Source organism: Drosophila tropicalis, unplaced genomic scaffold (assembly GCF_018151085.1).
Source record: "Drosophila tropicalis isolate 14030-0801.00 unplaced genomic scaffold, ASM1815108v1 contig_878, whole genome shotgun sequence".
NCBI lineage: Eukaryota > Metazoa > Arthropoda > Insecta > Diptera > Drosophilidae > Drosophila > Drosophila tropicalis.
Window position 1 is genome coordinate 9,237,885 of NW_027173374.1, and position 15,481 is coordinate 9,253,365.

The window sequence follows — 15,481 nt, forward strand, 5'->3', positions numbered from 1 at the left end:
TGCTCTCTGCTTGGTAGTTTTACTCTGCCATTGGCATTGCGTGTACTTAATTGGGGGGGGCGGCAATTTGTGGTTGGATTATTATATAAAATCTATTTGTTTCTCATAATCAATATATGTAATATTTATGTGATTTCTTTTTCTATTTTCAGATAATTTTCAACCACAAACAACAAAAACACAAAACAAAAAAAAAAAAGAAACAACCAACAAAAAACTAAACCAACATGCCAGAATAAATAAATAAAAGAATCTTTATAACTTTAACGATACATATCAAATATTAGTCTGATTTTCATTTTATCGATTTAATACAAAAAATAATCTAAAATTAATTAATGATACAAACTAAGCCCATAATCAATATCAATAAACATATCAACAAGAAATCAAATTTATTTGAGATTAAATTAATTCTGAGAGTAAAATACAAATTAAAAGTGCGTCTATCTAAAGCTAGATTTATATATAATTACATTTGTTGACAAAAGCAGCCCAAGGAATAACGAATCTTTTTTCCACGCACACACAACAGTGCGTATACGTGTTTGTGTGTAAAATTGTGAGTGAGGATATAAGTTTGCAAGTGTTTTTCGTGTGAAGTGTGTTGGCATTGTGTGTGTGTGTGTAGTTTTTTTCTTGTTGTTTTCTTTGCTCTTATTGTGCGAGTCGCGTCAAATCGCTTTGTCATGTAATGTCTTTATGCCTCTCAACGGATCAAGTGCTTAAGCGATAAGCAAAAAAGCAGCTGCTGTGGATTTATATGCATAAATGAAAACACGCATGTCTTTGCCGCAAGCTGAAGTGAGGTTTAAGACAGGGAAAAAATACATACGCAAACGGATTAGCTGCAACATAACATAAAAAACACAAACACACACATAAATACGAAAAGGCATAAAGGAATATAGCAAACAAAAAAAAAAAAAAAGTAGAAAAACAAAAAACAAAAGCCCAGCAGGAAGCTGTGCATAAGATCCCCCCCCTCTCGCCTGACGTCTGTCATCTGCCGTCAACTGTGCGGAAATGGCCAAGCAATTAAGCTGTTAACGATGTACGCGCACTTAAAAGTCCCTTCGAGCAGAGACAGATACGAATACGAAACGGAGAGCGCGCATAAAGAGGATATCTATGAAAAATGCATGCGCTGATTAATTCCAAGTAAGTAAGACGAGACTTTGACGTTTTATGATTTTATTTAATGCTTCTACTTGCTGGCTTAACGAGTTTGTTTTGCGTTCGGGCGAAAACAAACAAAAAGGCCAATGGTTAATTTATACACTACACTCAGAAATTCATATACCAACGAATGCTAATAAAGTTAAAGCAAAGTTCATAGCCCATTAACGAACGCGTTTCACTCTATTTCGCCTCAGATTTGAAATATGTTCTATAAACTTTATTACCTCAAGTCTGTTTCAGTCTCAAGAATTTTCATACTTAGATCTTGTTGGTGTAATATGAAATGTCTATAACTCAATCGCATTTCCATTTATTCCTTTTCCGTGTTCCAACTCGAATGGAGAGCCCTTTTGTATACTGATTGTCAATTTACTGTTTCGGTAGTCCAAAGAATTTTCTAGAAAATTTTCCACGTTTTATTTATGTAATTTCATTAAAAAAAAAAAAAAAATTAGATTACAAGCATTTTGCCTGTGAGTTAGATAGAGAAAATGTAGCATACTTTTCTGAGCGCATCAAAAATGCGCACAAATTTATGGAAAGAGATATACTTACTTAGCTACGTGCCAGAATGGAAAAGCAAAACCGCAATTGTTATTTTCTTTGCTGGTGCTGTTGTTGTTGTTGTTGATGTTCATGTTGATGGTTGTCGGTGGTTTTTTACTTGTACTAAAAATATAACATCCAAAAATGATTTTCAATGTAAGCATGGAAATAAAGGAAATCAACAAAGAGAGAATGAAAAGAAGCCTCAAGGTCTTGGCTTTTTATAGAATACTTATAGAAATAGAAAATAGAATTCTGTTGGAATTATGTATGCTTGTGTGTGTAAGTGTGTGTGTGTGTGTAAGAGGCACGTTATAATATTTTGTTTAACAAAAAATTGGACTGCCAAACAAATGCATAGGTTGAAAGAGAAAATCTTTTTGCAAGACAGCTTTTCGAAAGTCATCTAATTCTCTCAATTCAAACACTTGGCCCTAAGCCCACAATATGCTGATATATAGAAATCTACACACACACACACAACGTAGAGACAAATACAAACTTGTTTTGCAGGCGGCCTTTGAAAAGTCGATTGAATGAATGCGAAAGCAAGCCGAGTGACGTGTGCGGAGATCCAAGAGCTCAGCCTAAAACAGGCAATTCACAGGCAAGCTGGCAGCTTGGAGTCAATGGCGCCCATTCACCGGCTTAAATACACATACAAAAATAAGGCTGCGTATGCATACATATACTCACTAGTATATGTGTGGCATAAATCAAGCCCATACATATTCACCCAAGCCCCATACACACACACACACACACACACACACACACACAAGCACAAAACCACAGCCGATGGCGCTTAAAGACATTCTTGCGAAAAGTTTTTAGCTTTAGCATTTCAATCGTGTGTTTTATTGCTCACATATTTTATGCCGTTTATGCTCAAAATTCAACTCAATATGCGCGGTGCTTTGCTCTTACAGCCAAAGAAAGGAATTTCACTTGAGTCCTGCATGTCTATGTCCTGCGGCGCAGAGAGCCAAGTGTAGCAACAGCAAAGGCTCCTCTTGGCAGCGTTCGGGAAAACCGCAATGCGGCACATTATGCGCGCGCTAAAAAAAAATACAGAAGAAGAAATTTACTCCATTCCCGATTCCTGACTTGGCCACTTTGGCGACTTGGCGAAAGGGAAAACGCAGCCATGAAAGAAATGCGCAAATGTTTGCCCTACTGTGGTCGAGGTGGTGAGATGGTTCAGTTCCCGCTGCTCGTGAGGGGGTGTGTCCATGACTGGACATGGGCTATTTGTGTACCTTTTCGTTCGTTTCACTTTTATGCAGTTTATAAACCTGAAACACCAAGTGTTTGCATTGCCCTAAAAAGTAGAACAGAATAACCAAACAAAAACCATAGAAGGCAAAGTAATTAATTAGTGTTTTAATATGCGTGAAAACATTTTAATATATGGCAACTGGTGCTTCTGCTTTTACAGGTAATGTAAGCAGAAGCTGGTTTCAGCTTTTGCCATAAATTAAATCATATTTTCTCTTGTTTCTTTGACATTGACATGGACTTTAAATTTGTTTTCCCACTTGTAATTTATCTGCTTGTTATGTCACATGCTTTAGGCCATATAAAATGAATTCGAAAATCAGTTAACAAAAAGTTAATACAAACTCAATTAATGTCTTATATTAAGTTTCGACTGGGAAAAATCATTCAAATTTTGGTAAACAAATAAAATTTCTATTTTAGCCAAATTAAATGGCATCTACTTTCTTTCGACAACTTTGAAATGTATCAAATCTTGAGCTTAAGTCGATTCGAGGACAAACTTAAAAGAAGGATTATTTCATGGGCAACTTTAAAGCATACGAACTTAAGGCCAAGTTTCATTTCTTCTTCATTAAAAAAATAGTTTCATAGATTGCGTTAAGTTTTTGTTAAACAAGTTGTTGTTCGTCCTTTGGCTAAGAACGTCGTTTTCATCTCAAGGTTGTCATTGAGCTGTTGTGGCCTGTTTATGTTGATGCTCCTGGCTATTATGATGACCTTTCAAAAATTTACAAATGCAGGTTCTAGGTCATGTATTGTGGCAAGTGAAGTTAAGTAGTAGGTGTTTTTGCTTATAACTTTTTCAAGGACTACCAAGTTATTAAAATAAGATATCTAAAACTAATTAAAACTACAGCAAAATATGAAGATAAGAGAAGATTACAACTGTTGGGTTTAACTATCTTTCAATGTAATATTCAAACTATTTAAATTCGATAAAGGAAATCTCGGGTAAACAATAAGTTGCACTTAGCCATAGGCTGTTTTAATTACTTTGACAATTCAGACCTTTAAAAAGCCTCTTAATAAGTCAAAGTCAAAGTAAACATTAACATGCGCTTCTTCGACTTATGGTTGTCATAGCACAGGAATTAAAGGACGTTCATTGAAGTACATCTTGCCCAAGTATAAGAATGTGTACCATGTATAGAATGATGTGCCTCCTTGTGTGGTTTTAGTTCATTTCCTTGTTTACTTCACTCTTGGGCCCCTACTTGTCGTTCACATATTGATTTTTATTTACTAATGAAAAGTGAACATAAAAACAGAAAGACACTTAACCCTTTTTTTTATTGAATCGGCCACGCAATCTGTAGATGATGACGTCAGATAGTCAGTCAATGGCTACGGTTTGAATGAAAGCCTATACGTATGTGAGAGGCGTCGATGCTTGAAACAAAATTACACTTTAAAAACCAAAAACCACTGACATATAAGGGATAAGGATAAGGGTAAGGGCAAGAGGAAAGGGTGATAAAAGACCCTTGAAGAGCATACAAGCACACACAGCTACAGCCACAGCAGTCGTTGTTTCCATGATGTCTTTGGCTTTGGAAACGTTTAACCCACATAATTATTACAGCACTGAAAGGTTAACACGGTCAATGGTTGAATGAAAATAATGCGTAAAGTTGGGCGCCGATAATTGCAACGCCTGCTTGAGGGCGATGTAAATTATTGTTAAATATTTATACAACGGCCTACCAGAACCAAGAATGGGCTTGGTCCTACCTGCCTCCAAGCCTACCTGGCTGACTTCCCAGTTCCTCCCTTGCCTTGTTCTGTGTCTGTTGTAATTGTGAATGTTAATTGCTGGCACACACAAACACACGAGAGCGAAAACAAATACATATACAAACAGACAGTGGAAACTATTCAGCCATAATTGCCGAGATATGGTTCAGTGGACTTGAATTCAGTTTTTCCTCAGTTTTTACAGTTGCAGAGCTGCAGTTTATTTTTGTATTTTGTATTTTTTTTGGGTTTGCTACGATTGAGCGAATGGGTAAGTAAGCAATGCGCAGTCGGCTGCATGTGCCACTTCCGCTTGATAGCGTCATGCTGCCGGTTTCATATCCATATCGAGAGGGTATCCATGGCATACCCTGGCATACCAAAGCCCAAAGATTGCGTGACATTTGCACGTTAGTCGCGAAATGCGTTTGTTTTGGACGACGACGACGATGACTGGGGACAGAGGAAATGTAACATTGCGATGGTTTATTAGTTGTTTGTCTGTTTTCATTGTATGTTGCTTCTGCTAAAAGAGAAGAAAAACACAACTACACGCCAATTTTATACTTTGCCAGTCTGTTTGCGAATAAACCTTTTTTCCATCGTAGTAATTTGTACAAATTAAATAATTTCGTGTAATTTTCATTTAATGATCACTGTCGGCAGCAACAGCAACAGCAATTGAAAAATGGGTAAACGGGCCATTGAATTGGTCAAATCTGTAATTTCCTCTACGCTAAAAAGTAGGCAATACTTCAAGCGCTCTTTAAGCCCAACAGAAAGTGCAGCAGAAAAAATGGGAACAAAACTGTCGTTATTATTTATGCAAAACTAACTTGTGCTCTTTAGAAATTATTATTCGTGTGTGTGTTTTTAATGTTTTTGTTTTTATTTTTCCTTCTGCCTGCAGTTGGATGTACAGTGTGTTGTTTCTCTTGCTGTTGCCAGTTGGCCAGGACTTGTGCGTTTTACGTTTCCTTCTTTATGCTTGCTCACTGGTAGACAAACAAAATGAATACATACATACATACATGCCCAGACGCATAATGAGCATTTGGCTGGTTTCCTTCCGCCTTGTGGTTTGCCATTTGGCATTTTATATACCACATTACATCCTTTTATCTTGAATGGCTTTAAGTCACAATAAGCTAAACCTTTAAGGGTTAGCCTCGAACTAATTCGCCTTTAGCCCATGACTAACCAGGCATTAAGGCATTTCTTTTCCCTTACAAATAGTTAGTTGGCTAATTTGACAGTGGCTGTCTGTCTGACGGCTTGTCTGACTCGTTGAATGCCATCATCAGCGCTGGCTTTTATCTCGACAATCATTTTCCAAATATGTCAACATAATTAATTTTCAATTATACATACATACAAGCACACAAACTTACATATTTACATATACAAACTCGTACACCTATTCAAGCTTAATTGGGTAGAACTAGCCAGCTGGGGCGTATTCCATTACTATTAATCGTGGCCCTGTTTGGTGGATGCCTCCCCGGTGGTGTCACTTAGTATAATTGAGCGACATTTGATGGGAAATAATTCACAATTCTTGATTCTCTTGAAGTGTTTTTGTTGTTAGTAATGATGTTGGTAAATTAATCACAAATACAAATCCATTCAAATGTTGTCATAGTTTTTCCATTCGCTGACATAATGGACCCTTGAACCTGGTCTTCATTCTATAAAGAAAAGGTGACAAAGCATCAGTCACGCCATTGGATTTCATTTCTGTCTTTTGTATTGGGCCTTTGATGGTGTGTGTGTGTGTGTCTTTATATGGTTTGTCTGTGGCTGTATGTCTTAATGGCATATCATCAATTTAAAGCATTCGAATTAGCCAGTGTGAGAAAGAACGAGAGACAGTTTTTGGGAGGGAGAAGTAAGGACAAACTGTGTATCCTTGATTCGAATTGAAAACGTGTCAACGGCAAAGGCATTTTACCCAAATGAAATTTGCTGCTTGGCAACGATCTTTCCCCCACACTCTTTTTTGCTTGCCTTTTTATCACCTTTCGTTAATCAAAATTCAAAAGTGAGTAAATGGTGCGGAAATAATGAGAAATGTATGGGGATCCGGCTCTGTTTTGTTTATCAGGCTTGGGTAGTTGGTTTAATCATCATGATACCCATTTTCTTCATCATCCGCCTCAGGTTCAGGCGTTGGCAAACCGCAACGTTTTACCAGAATTCCGAGTTTGCTTGTCTGCTACTTTGCTTTCCGCTTTTGCATAATAAATGTCACAGCTCACGACAAGCAACAAGAACTACTAGAATGAAAATGAACTACAATGGCAAAAGAATGAGCAAAAGAAGACAAAACATCAACAACAACAAGAAGTCGCATAACAGGTAACAACTACTTATGCTCAGGTAAAACAGCAAAGAGCACAGACCAGACAATGCGAATGTGAAACGAACAGGAAAAAAGGAAGAAGGAAGAAAGTCTAAACGAAACGACAACGTCAAAGCCGAGAACAACGATAGCGGCGGCAATGGCAAATGGCGAAAGGCAAATGACAGAAAAGGAATCTTAACTAGAATTATTCATAATGTTCAAGAGGCACGCATACATTTGCATTTCACTTTCACGGATATGAGTGTCACTATCAAGACGCGGGGGAACTGAGGGGCCAAGATTTCCTGTCTGAACTAGAACAAAAGAGGTGCTGTTGAGACATTTGTGGACGTGGGCTTCTCGATACAATCCAACATCAAGCAAGTCATTCAATTTAGCTGCCAGACACACACACACATACACACACACATACACGCACATATACAGACACAGAGACAGCCACAGCCACTAATAAAAGTGAAAAAGGACGTGAGGAACGTTCGTGGAATTTCAAACATGTTGCTTTCTCTCTTCTAACAATCAGATGAACTAAACGAAGGAGTGTAAAATGGAAATGCTGCCAGCGACAGCCAAAGAAACATTCAACGAAATCACCAAAGGCAAACAATGAAGAGAGAGAGAAAAAATAAATAAACCCACATACTATACACACACACAGATACTCACACAAAATTCGGAAAAGACAAAATGGAGACAAATAATTAAAGTAAAAAGTTGCCTTTGCCATTTCTTGCTTCTTTCATTTCTCGTTTCATGCCTTCTTTCATTGCGTCCGTTCATTCGTTGTATCTTTTCTTCCTTGATTTGGCGGTTGCTGGGCAAAAAAGCAGAACGAAAAACGAAGAAAAAAAAAAGGAAAGAAAACCATAACCATCCGGGGCCAGAAAATTTCATCAAGGTCAGAAAGTTGATGCCAATTTTGGTGGCTGGGTCAGGTTGCTCACCCAATCTGAACTGTCTTTAACAACGGCTCCAATGGCTCGATAACCGACAGGGAGCGGCAAGTGACAAGCGGCAGACAGCTGTGAATGGGATACGTTTATCTCCAGACCGAAAAAGTAATTTCTTAAAAAACTTACAATGGTCGCAAAGCAAGGGTCGAGCAACCGAAAACGAGTGTCAAGTGTTATTGACGATTTGTTGATGATGTGCCACAAAGTAGAACAAGGACAAAGACTTGGGTTCGATGGGGGAGGCACCCAATGGTATGTGCATAAGAAATCAGGCAAAGGGCACGCGTCTATTCTACTGCTGTCACTCGAGTGGCCAGGTGGTCAATGGCCGGTAAAGCTGCCTGCCTGCCTACATATGTTTAGCGCCATTCGATTCTTCTCATAGACAACACAAAGGACTTGCGTTTGTCTCTGAGCACTTCATGTGTATGAATGTTTAAGAAATTGCCAAGGCTGTGGCTTTGGTCCAGACAACCAAAACGACAACAACAACAACAACTACAGTAAAAACAACAATGGCAAGGTAAACACGAAGCACACGAAACATCTTTTCACAGTGATAACAAAGAAATATATTTCTTTATTCAACATGCCATGAGGCACGTAACATTTTTATCTCTTATTCAAAGTTCATGTAGGTGGTGCTGGTATCTCCAGCCCCACCCTCACCCCCCACAAGACACCACACCCCGAAAATAAAAAGTAAAAGAAAAACTTTTCAAGTGTTGAGCAATAATCAAAAAGGCTGGACCTGAACTTGGACGGGACTCACCAGCATTTCCTTTTTGGGCATAGTCTGTCGTCCTCGACGTTTGGGTAAAGTTTTTCTTGTTGCAGGGTCATTGCTTAAATGGGTTTATGGCTTAATCTTCAGTTGTAATAGGCGTTGAAATGCCTGGGATTTTCAGGCATTTATATTTCGTGTTCTCTTTGGCCAATTTCTCTTGTAAACATTTTAAGTATTTCTCGCTCTTCATTAATTACGCTTTGACCCGAAAAAGTAGGCAACGATTTTTTTGTTTTCTTTAGGTTTTCATCCTATAAATTATGAACTGAGTTGGACGCGAAGAACAAAGAAATAAAAAAGAAAAGGATGTAGGAGGAGATGCCATAAACATTCCATTTTTTGTTTTGTATTTCAATTAACTCAATGTTAGGAAATTGATTTCAATGATGAGCTGGAAAACTGCGCAAAGGCTGAAATAAATCAAATCAAATATTTATTGTTTTCGATTCAATAAATTTTTATCACACACCAGGGTGCAGCCACGCCCATCAAAGTGACATACAAAGACATACTAGCACACACACAGATACACGCACACACATATGACCACATGAGTGCCAATGGGGGTTATGGGCGGAGGAAGGCGTGGTAGGTGTGAAATACGGCAGACAACACTTTTACTTTTCGTTTGCGAGCAGCGACAAAATAATAATCATAAAAAGGCGAATGAAAATCACAAATAAATACAAATCCAAAAATGAAGCAAACAGAAATGCCGCCCTGCTGCCACCTCAGTGTCCTCTCCTGCAGAGAGTGCGTGTGCTCTTCTTTTGTGGGTCGTGGGCGTATCCTAGTGTTTATGCGTGAGGCGAAAATTCGAACATAAAGAATTTGCAATTTAAAAGGGATTTACGGCGCCTCGTAAAACAAACACAATAAAAGATCAAACGACATGACAGGCCTTTGCCTTCTTCGGCTAGCACCCAACTTGGCCCTTGCTCCACCCTTGTCACCGTTTCAGCATCTCTGCGTCTCATCTCAGGCCCTGCGGCTAAGGCGAAATGTCAAAAAGGGCTGAGAGACCCCAAAGTTGACAAAATAAAAGTAAAACAACACAAATTTGCTGTGACAACTTGGCAAAGCCTCGAGTTCGAGATGGATATGACAAGGCCATTCGCATTCGCACACACACGCACACACACATACACACACACACACACATACATTTACAATAAACTCAAAATGAAAGGCGTCGGTGAATTGTTTTCTCCTTGCGTTGATGTTGCTGCTTTCCACTTTCGGTAGCTGCCACTGCCATTGCCACTGTTGACGTTTTAATCGAATCAATCCGGCCAAAGAGCGTGCAGCAAAAAATATATATTTCCACCAAAAACGGAAAAGTTATAAGCTTGTTGCCAGTTGTCTGTTGGGCGGTGACGGGTGATGGTGGGGTTTTTGATCTGGGGTTGCCTGTATGTTGGGTCTGACAGTCAGACAGTCAAACAGACAGACAGGCCTGTCAATTTTTAGCCAAATCTAACAAGCTAATTTAAGCAACAATATCAAAGTTATGTGCTCGGATTGTGTACCCAACAAAAAACAAAAACAAAAAGAAACACCCTTCGCTCAATGGCAAACCCCTTTTCAAATCTATTTCGGAAATTAAGTTGCAAAAATAAAATGATTTTTCTCTGCTCCATCAGCTATGGAATGAGCAAATGAAAATTGCAAACAAACACACACACACACAACAAGAAACACGATACATATGCACTTTTGCGTCCAATGGGACAACAGAGATAAGTTTTGATTTGATTTTTCATCTTCTACTTACTAATCTACAGTTCAAGCTGCAGGAATAAGGGAATAAGAATGGAAATTAATTTGTTTTTTCCTCCCCCTTTTTGGGGAGGAACGTGCCCGCTAACTGACGAAAGGACCTACTATAATTGAGTTTTGAAGTGGTCTTTTGTGTAAATTGCTGAATGCAATTGGACTTATCTCAATTGCATCGTAATGAATTGATTGATTTTGAATACCATTTGAATATCTCTTTATTTTCATCTGCGAAGGGAATGAGGTTAATAGTTTTGGCCACCGGTTTACAATAGTTTTCCATAACCTTTTTGTTGCACTTAATCTTTATCGATTGAGCATTTTAATCTACTTACTGAAGAGCTTCCATTCGTATTTCTAGCAAGGACTTGAGATTAATCAATCTAAAAGATCTAAAGGATAAGAAAAACCAGATTCTAAATCTAGTTTTCAACATTAATTAATAGTATTTCTATTAGGATTGATCAGTTCCACCAAAATTAGTAAGGAAGCATGCAAATACTATATAATTCTTCTTCATGAAATTGTAATAATGTGTTTTAGTTTACCAATTGAAAATTCGGTGCAGCGGATTTCCTCATTTAATTAAAATGTTTGATATTTCATTCAGTTGTAATTATATTTATTTTTGATGGACGTTCTCTGTGAAAATTCACTCGTTTTTCCCATCGATATGTGTGTAAATCAGCGGCTCATTTTCAACCATTTCATTCTGCCCTTAATTACCAGATAAATTATGGGCTACAATTTGATAATTTAATAAAAGTATGCACAAAAAAAAAAACATTTTATTAAATAAAGAAACTACGAATTAGTCACTGCTAGCAATGCGGGAAATTTTTGGCATATGCTGTGAGTCGTTGTGGGAACACTTGAGTAAATATGCTGGCAGACTTAATCCAATTAATATGAAATTTAAATGCTCGAGACGATTTGGCAGACGAGTCGATTCTCATATACTTACTCCCAATACACCCACACCCATACTCATGTAAGTACACCTACACATTTATACGTGGCTACATGTCGAGTCATTGGCCATTGAGATGTGCACAAGCCGACGATTCGTAATTTCCACTTCCACTCAGTTGCAATGGGAACCGCAGGACAGGCAGCGGATACAAGTTACCCCCTGGGAAGGTTGGTTGCCTGCAAAAAAAAAACTTTTTCTGCGACGTAGATAGTTTTCGTTCAGCCGTCTCTGTCTCAGTCTCTTGTGGGCGGTTATGTGTGAGGGCATGGCAGTAGTAGTATCATCAGCAGGCATACATTTTTCCACTCTGCACGTATCCAACTCTGGCTCTCCCTCTCTATCTCTCTCTCTTACTAGTATATCTCTCAGTGTGTCTGTGTACGCCTGGATGTAATGCGTCATGTTCGAGTTTATAGCTTGGACTCCAAATTGCCATGCAGGGCCAATGGCAATCCAAATGACGAAATTTGCAGAGGATGCTAGTGAGGATGAAGCTCGAACCAAAAAAGGATCCCGCAACCCAGGCACAAAAGTGCGCCCTATGTGTATCACACATTGACAACTAACTAAATGACGAGCAGGCGGCCTGAGAGTGTGCCAATGTTGTTCGTAGTGGAACCGCAAATTGAAGTGTGGCGAATCGAGCCAAAAAAGTTTCTACAAGAGAGCGTGAGGAACTTAATAGAGTGAGATATTTGCCTAACACCAGCCACCAAAATACCGAAAACAAAACACACTTTCTGCATTTACAACTAATTAGTTTTGCATTCCATGTGTGATTTATGGGAATCAATCAATGCCAACAAGTGTACCGCATTGGCACAATTTGAAATCAATTTTCACTCATTTGAATTTGGCCAACATGAAACTAAAATGGCGTAAAATGCAAACCGAGCGTGATAATTCACTGGGGTCCAATGCGTCAGAGAGTTTGTGGGTGTTCACACGCGTGTTTGTAACTACATTTGTGACGGATATTGTTTCCCTTTGCCTTTGTGTCGCAATTTGTCCCTTTTGATAGCCATGCTGCTTCTTCTCTTATTATGCACATGAGTGGCTCACCTTGCCAGGCACCCGAACCTGTCCCGTTCCCGCGACCGCCCCCTCACAAGTAACCGCAGTAGCTTCAATTTATTCGCCTGGCTGCACACGCACCGACCGCCACAATTGTGGTCCTTGTGCGGAACTCGCACAAACAAAGGGGGAGTTGGAACTAAAGCTGAAGCAAGTAAGAGGGGCTCCCTGTAGCTCCTTTTTCCTGGCTTTTGTCTTTCCATTCCAGACACTTGACTTGTGGCCGTTTTGTTGTCCCGGCAGCAGATTTATGCAAAACTTATTTATGGTGCTTCTGCTCCCAAGCCACTGTTGGAGTTGTATAGCCATTTTGTCTTGGCTTGATTGTTGACTTAGGTCACACCCAAGCTACCATTCCAGTACTCCCTATCTCTCTCACTGCTCCTGTCGCCCCGCTACCAATCAGCTACTTAAGCTCGTTACATCAAAGAACCCAACAACAAAAAAAAAGAGTTAAAAGCTGAGCCAGTTGTAAATGTGCCAAAAAGCAAGATAGATTGCAGGTTATTATTATTATTATGAATCCCCACTTTCCATTCACACTGACTTCATTTGGCCAACAGAAGATGTGAGAGGGGCGGGTGCCTTGGGGGGAGTAAATTAATCGGGTCAAATTGTGGAGATTTCTCTTGAAGATGCACAAGTTTAAAATGTACTCACCTTTTTATTGCGTTTCTTTTGCAAATGAATATTAATTATTTAAAACATAGAAATGGCGCAAAAACCCATTAATCATCATGATAATTTATTCCTTCACTTTCACACCCTGTTTACATGAATTAACAGAGTATATTGAGCACTTGCATATTATGAGATTCCTTAAACCTTTTAAGTGCAAGTAGAGCGGAGTAGAAATAAACATCCACTTATTAGTCTGATGTAGGATAATCTAAAGATTGAATAACTTAAATGCTTTAAAGAGTAACTTAAAGTCGGCGCCTTCCGATTTCCCTGTTAATTTTTTTGTTTGTATGTATTTGTATTTTTTAATCTCCCGACTGCCCGCTGATTTCACACATTTTCATTAAATAATAGGAATTTAAGTTGTAAAATCAATAAAGTAGCACATTAATTATAACAATAAGAATAACAACGAGACCCAATCGGGCGACACTAATAAATCCCTCGGGTCATAAACAAATCTGTGAATAATTCATATCGGATAATTCAGCAATGGCAGTGAAAATGAGCAACGCATGAATTGCAATTGTGCAATTAAATTGAGTAAATTAGTTCCACTAGGTAAATTGCAAAAAAATTTGCATGTGATGTATGCCTCGCTTAGGAGTGGGCAACGAGGCAGTGTATAGACAATTCGTTAAATTCATAATACGATTTGCACAATTGTCTTTGCTTGCTCGCTTGCCTAATCAAAATGCGCATAATTTCCGTTTTACATTTACATTTGTCGAGATGCAGATGTTGGCATTTTTCTGCCTAGATACTAGATACACTTCTTCTATCCACTGACCTCGACAGGCTCTAATAATCCTCATTATTTTTTTTAGTCCTTTTGTGTGTTTGTGTGTGTGGGTTTTTGATTAAGTTTATTTCTATTGCTCGGATATAAAGCATAAATAATAAATAAACAAATAAATGGTTTTTATTTGATTCGGCCCTGAAAAGTATGCTATGATATTTGTCCACCTATTTCTAGGCTTTAACGGCTAGACTAGGATATTAAGGCAAGGCTTTACTTAACTGTCATAATCTTACTTTTCGACATGATTGAAATGTTTTGATTTTGTCGCATAATTTTTATAATATTTTTTAAAGTTTTGAGTCTTTTTTCGGTTTTCTTAAAGTCTTGTATTGATATTGATTTAAATTAAAAATTGTACACTTTAAAAATTTCAGTGAGAGATCCGCTTGTGCCTTGGTCTTTGTGCAATTACACTTTGCCGCTTGAATGTCAATAATTAATTGAACAAATATATCTGCTCTCTTGCAGTTAACACGGAAAAACATTGCGCGATTTCTGGATTTCATTTATTGGACACCATTGCATTTGCATTTTCGCGCTCTGCGACTACCAGGACGAAGAGGACGACGACAAGGACAACATGTTAAAACTGTTGGCACTGATTATTGTGATTTTTTATTTAGGTAAGGTTTCAGCACGCAGATCCGAAATCAGCGTGTGTTAAATGTTGCATGTTGCATGCTTTATTAATGACTGTACACACTCTCTCAATTGAAAATGTTCCATATGATACTTGCTAGCGAAAGCTGTTCATGAATTAATCACATTTGGCCGATAAACGATTGGGGCACAAAGAGTTTTTGCCCATTAAGAATATGGAAATTGCAATGCCCACTGATTGTTGATATTTTGTAAATTTTGTTTTATTTATTTAGTTGGCAATTAAATTGTATTTGCACACAAAATTCACTTAATTTGTGATTTGCGTGTCTTTCGGTTATGAACGGACACTCAATTGCAATTAAAAATTGAATTTCTGTCTACGAATTTTTCAAGTATTTAAATGCGTAACTATTTACTATGAGTATGTTTAGAAGTGGCACATGAAAAGATCTCTCGACTAAAATTTGGCAAAACAATTTCATAAACCTCTAACATAAACCTAAGACACTTAAACATGTTAATGTCCAAAAAGGACTACGGCGAATTCAAGTTCCAAACTTGCTTGGAGAAAAAGGACCCAGCGAATTAAAGTTTCAAAATTTGTCCTGTTAAAAGCATCGAGTTCAAGCTTACTGTGTAAACTTTACATTAACTTTTTCGAGTTCTGTTAACTCAACGGTAACTCTTTCGAAAACTTTTGTGCCATCTGCTGAAAGCTTTGAAC

At 38.2% G+C, this 15,481-nt stretch overlaps 1 protein-coding gene across 1 annotated transcript in view; it reads right to left on the minus strand.

Moving 5' to 3' along the window:
- Positions 1–1,812: 1,812 nt before the first annotated feature.
- Positions 1,813–15,481, minus strand: part of LOC137584145 (serine/threonine-protein phosphatase 2A regulatory subunit B'' subunit gamma-like) — a 66,500-nt gene continuing 52,831 nt past the window's right edge. The window contains exon 4 of the transcript XR_011033465.1: positions 1,813–1,851. The gene's annotated coding sequence lies outside the window, so the exon portion shown is untranslated. The remainder of the gene's footprint in view (positions 1,852–15,481) is intronic.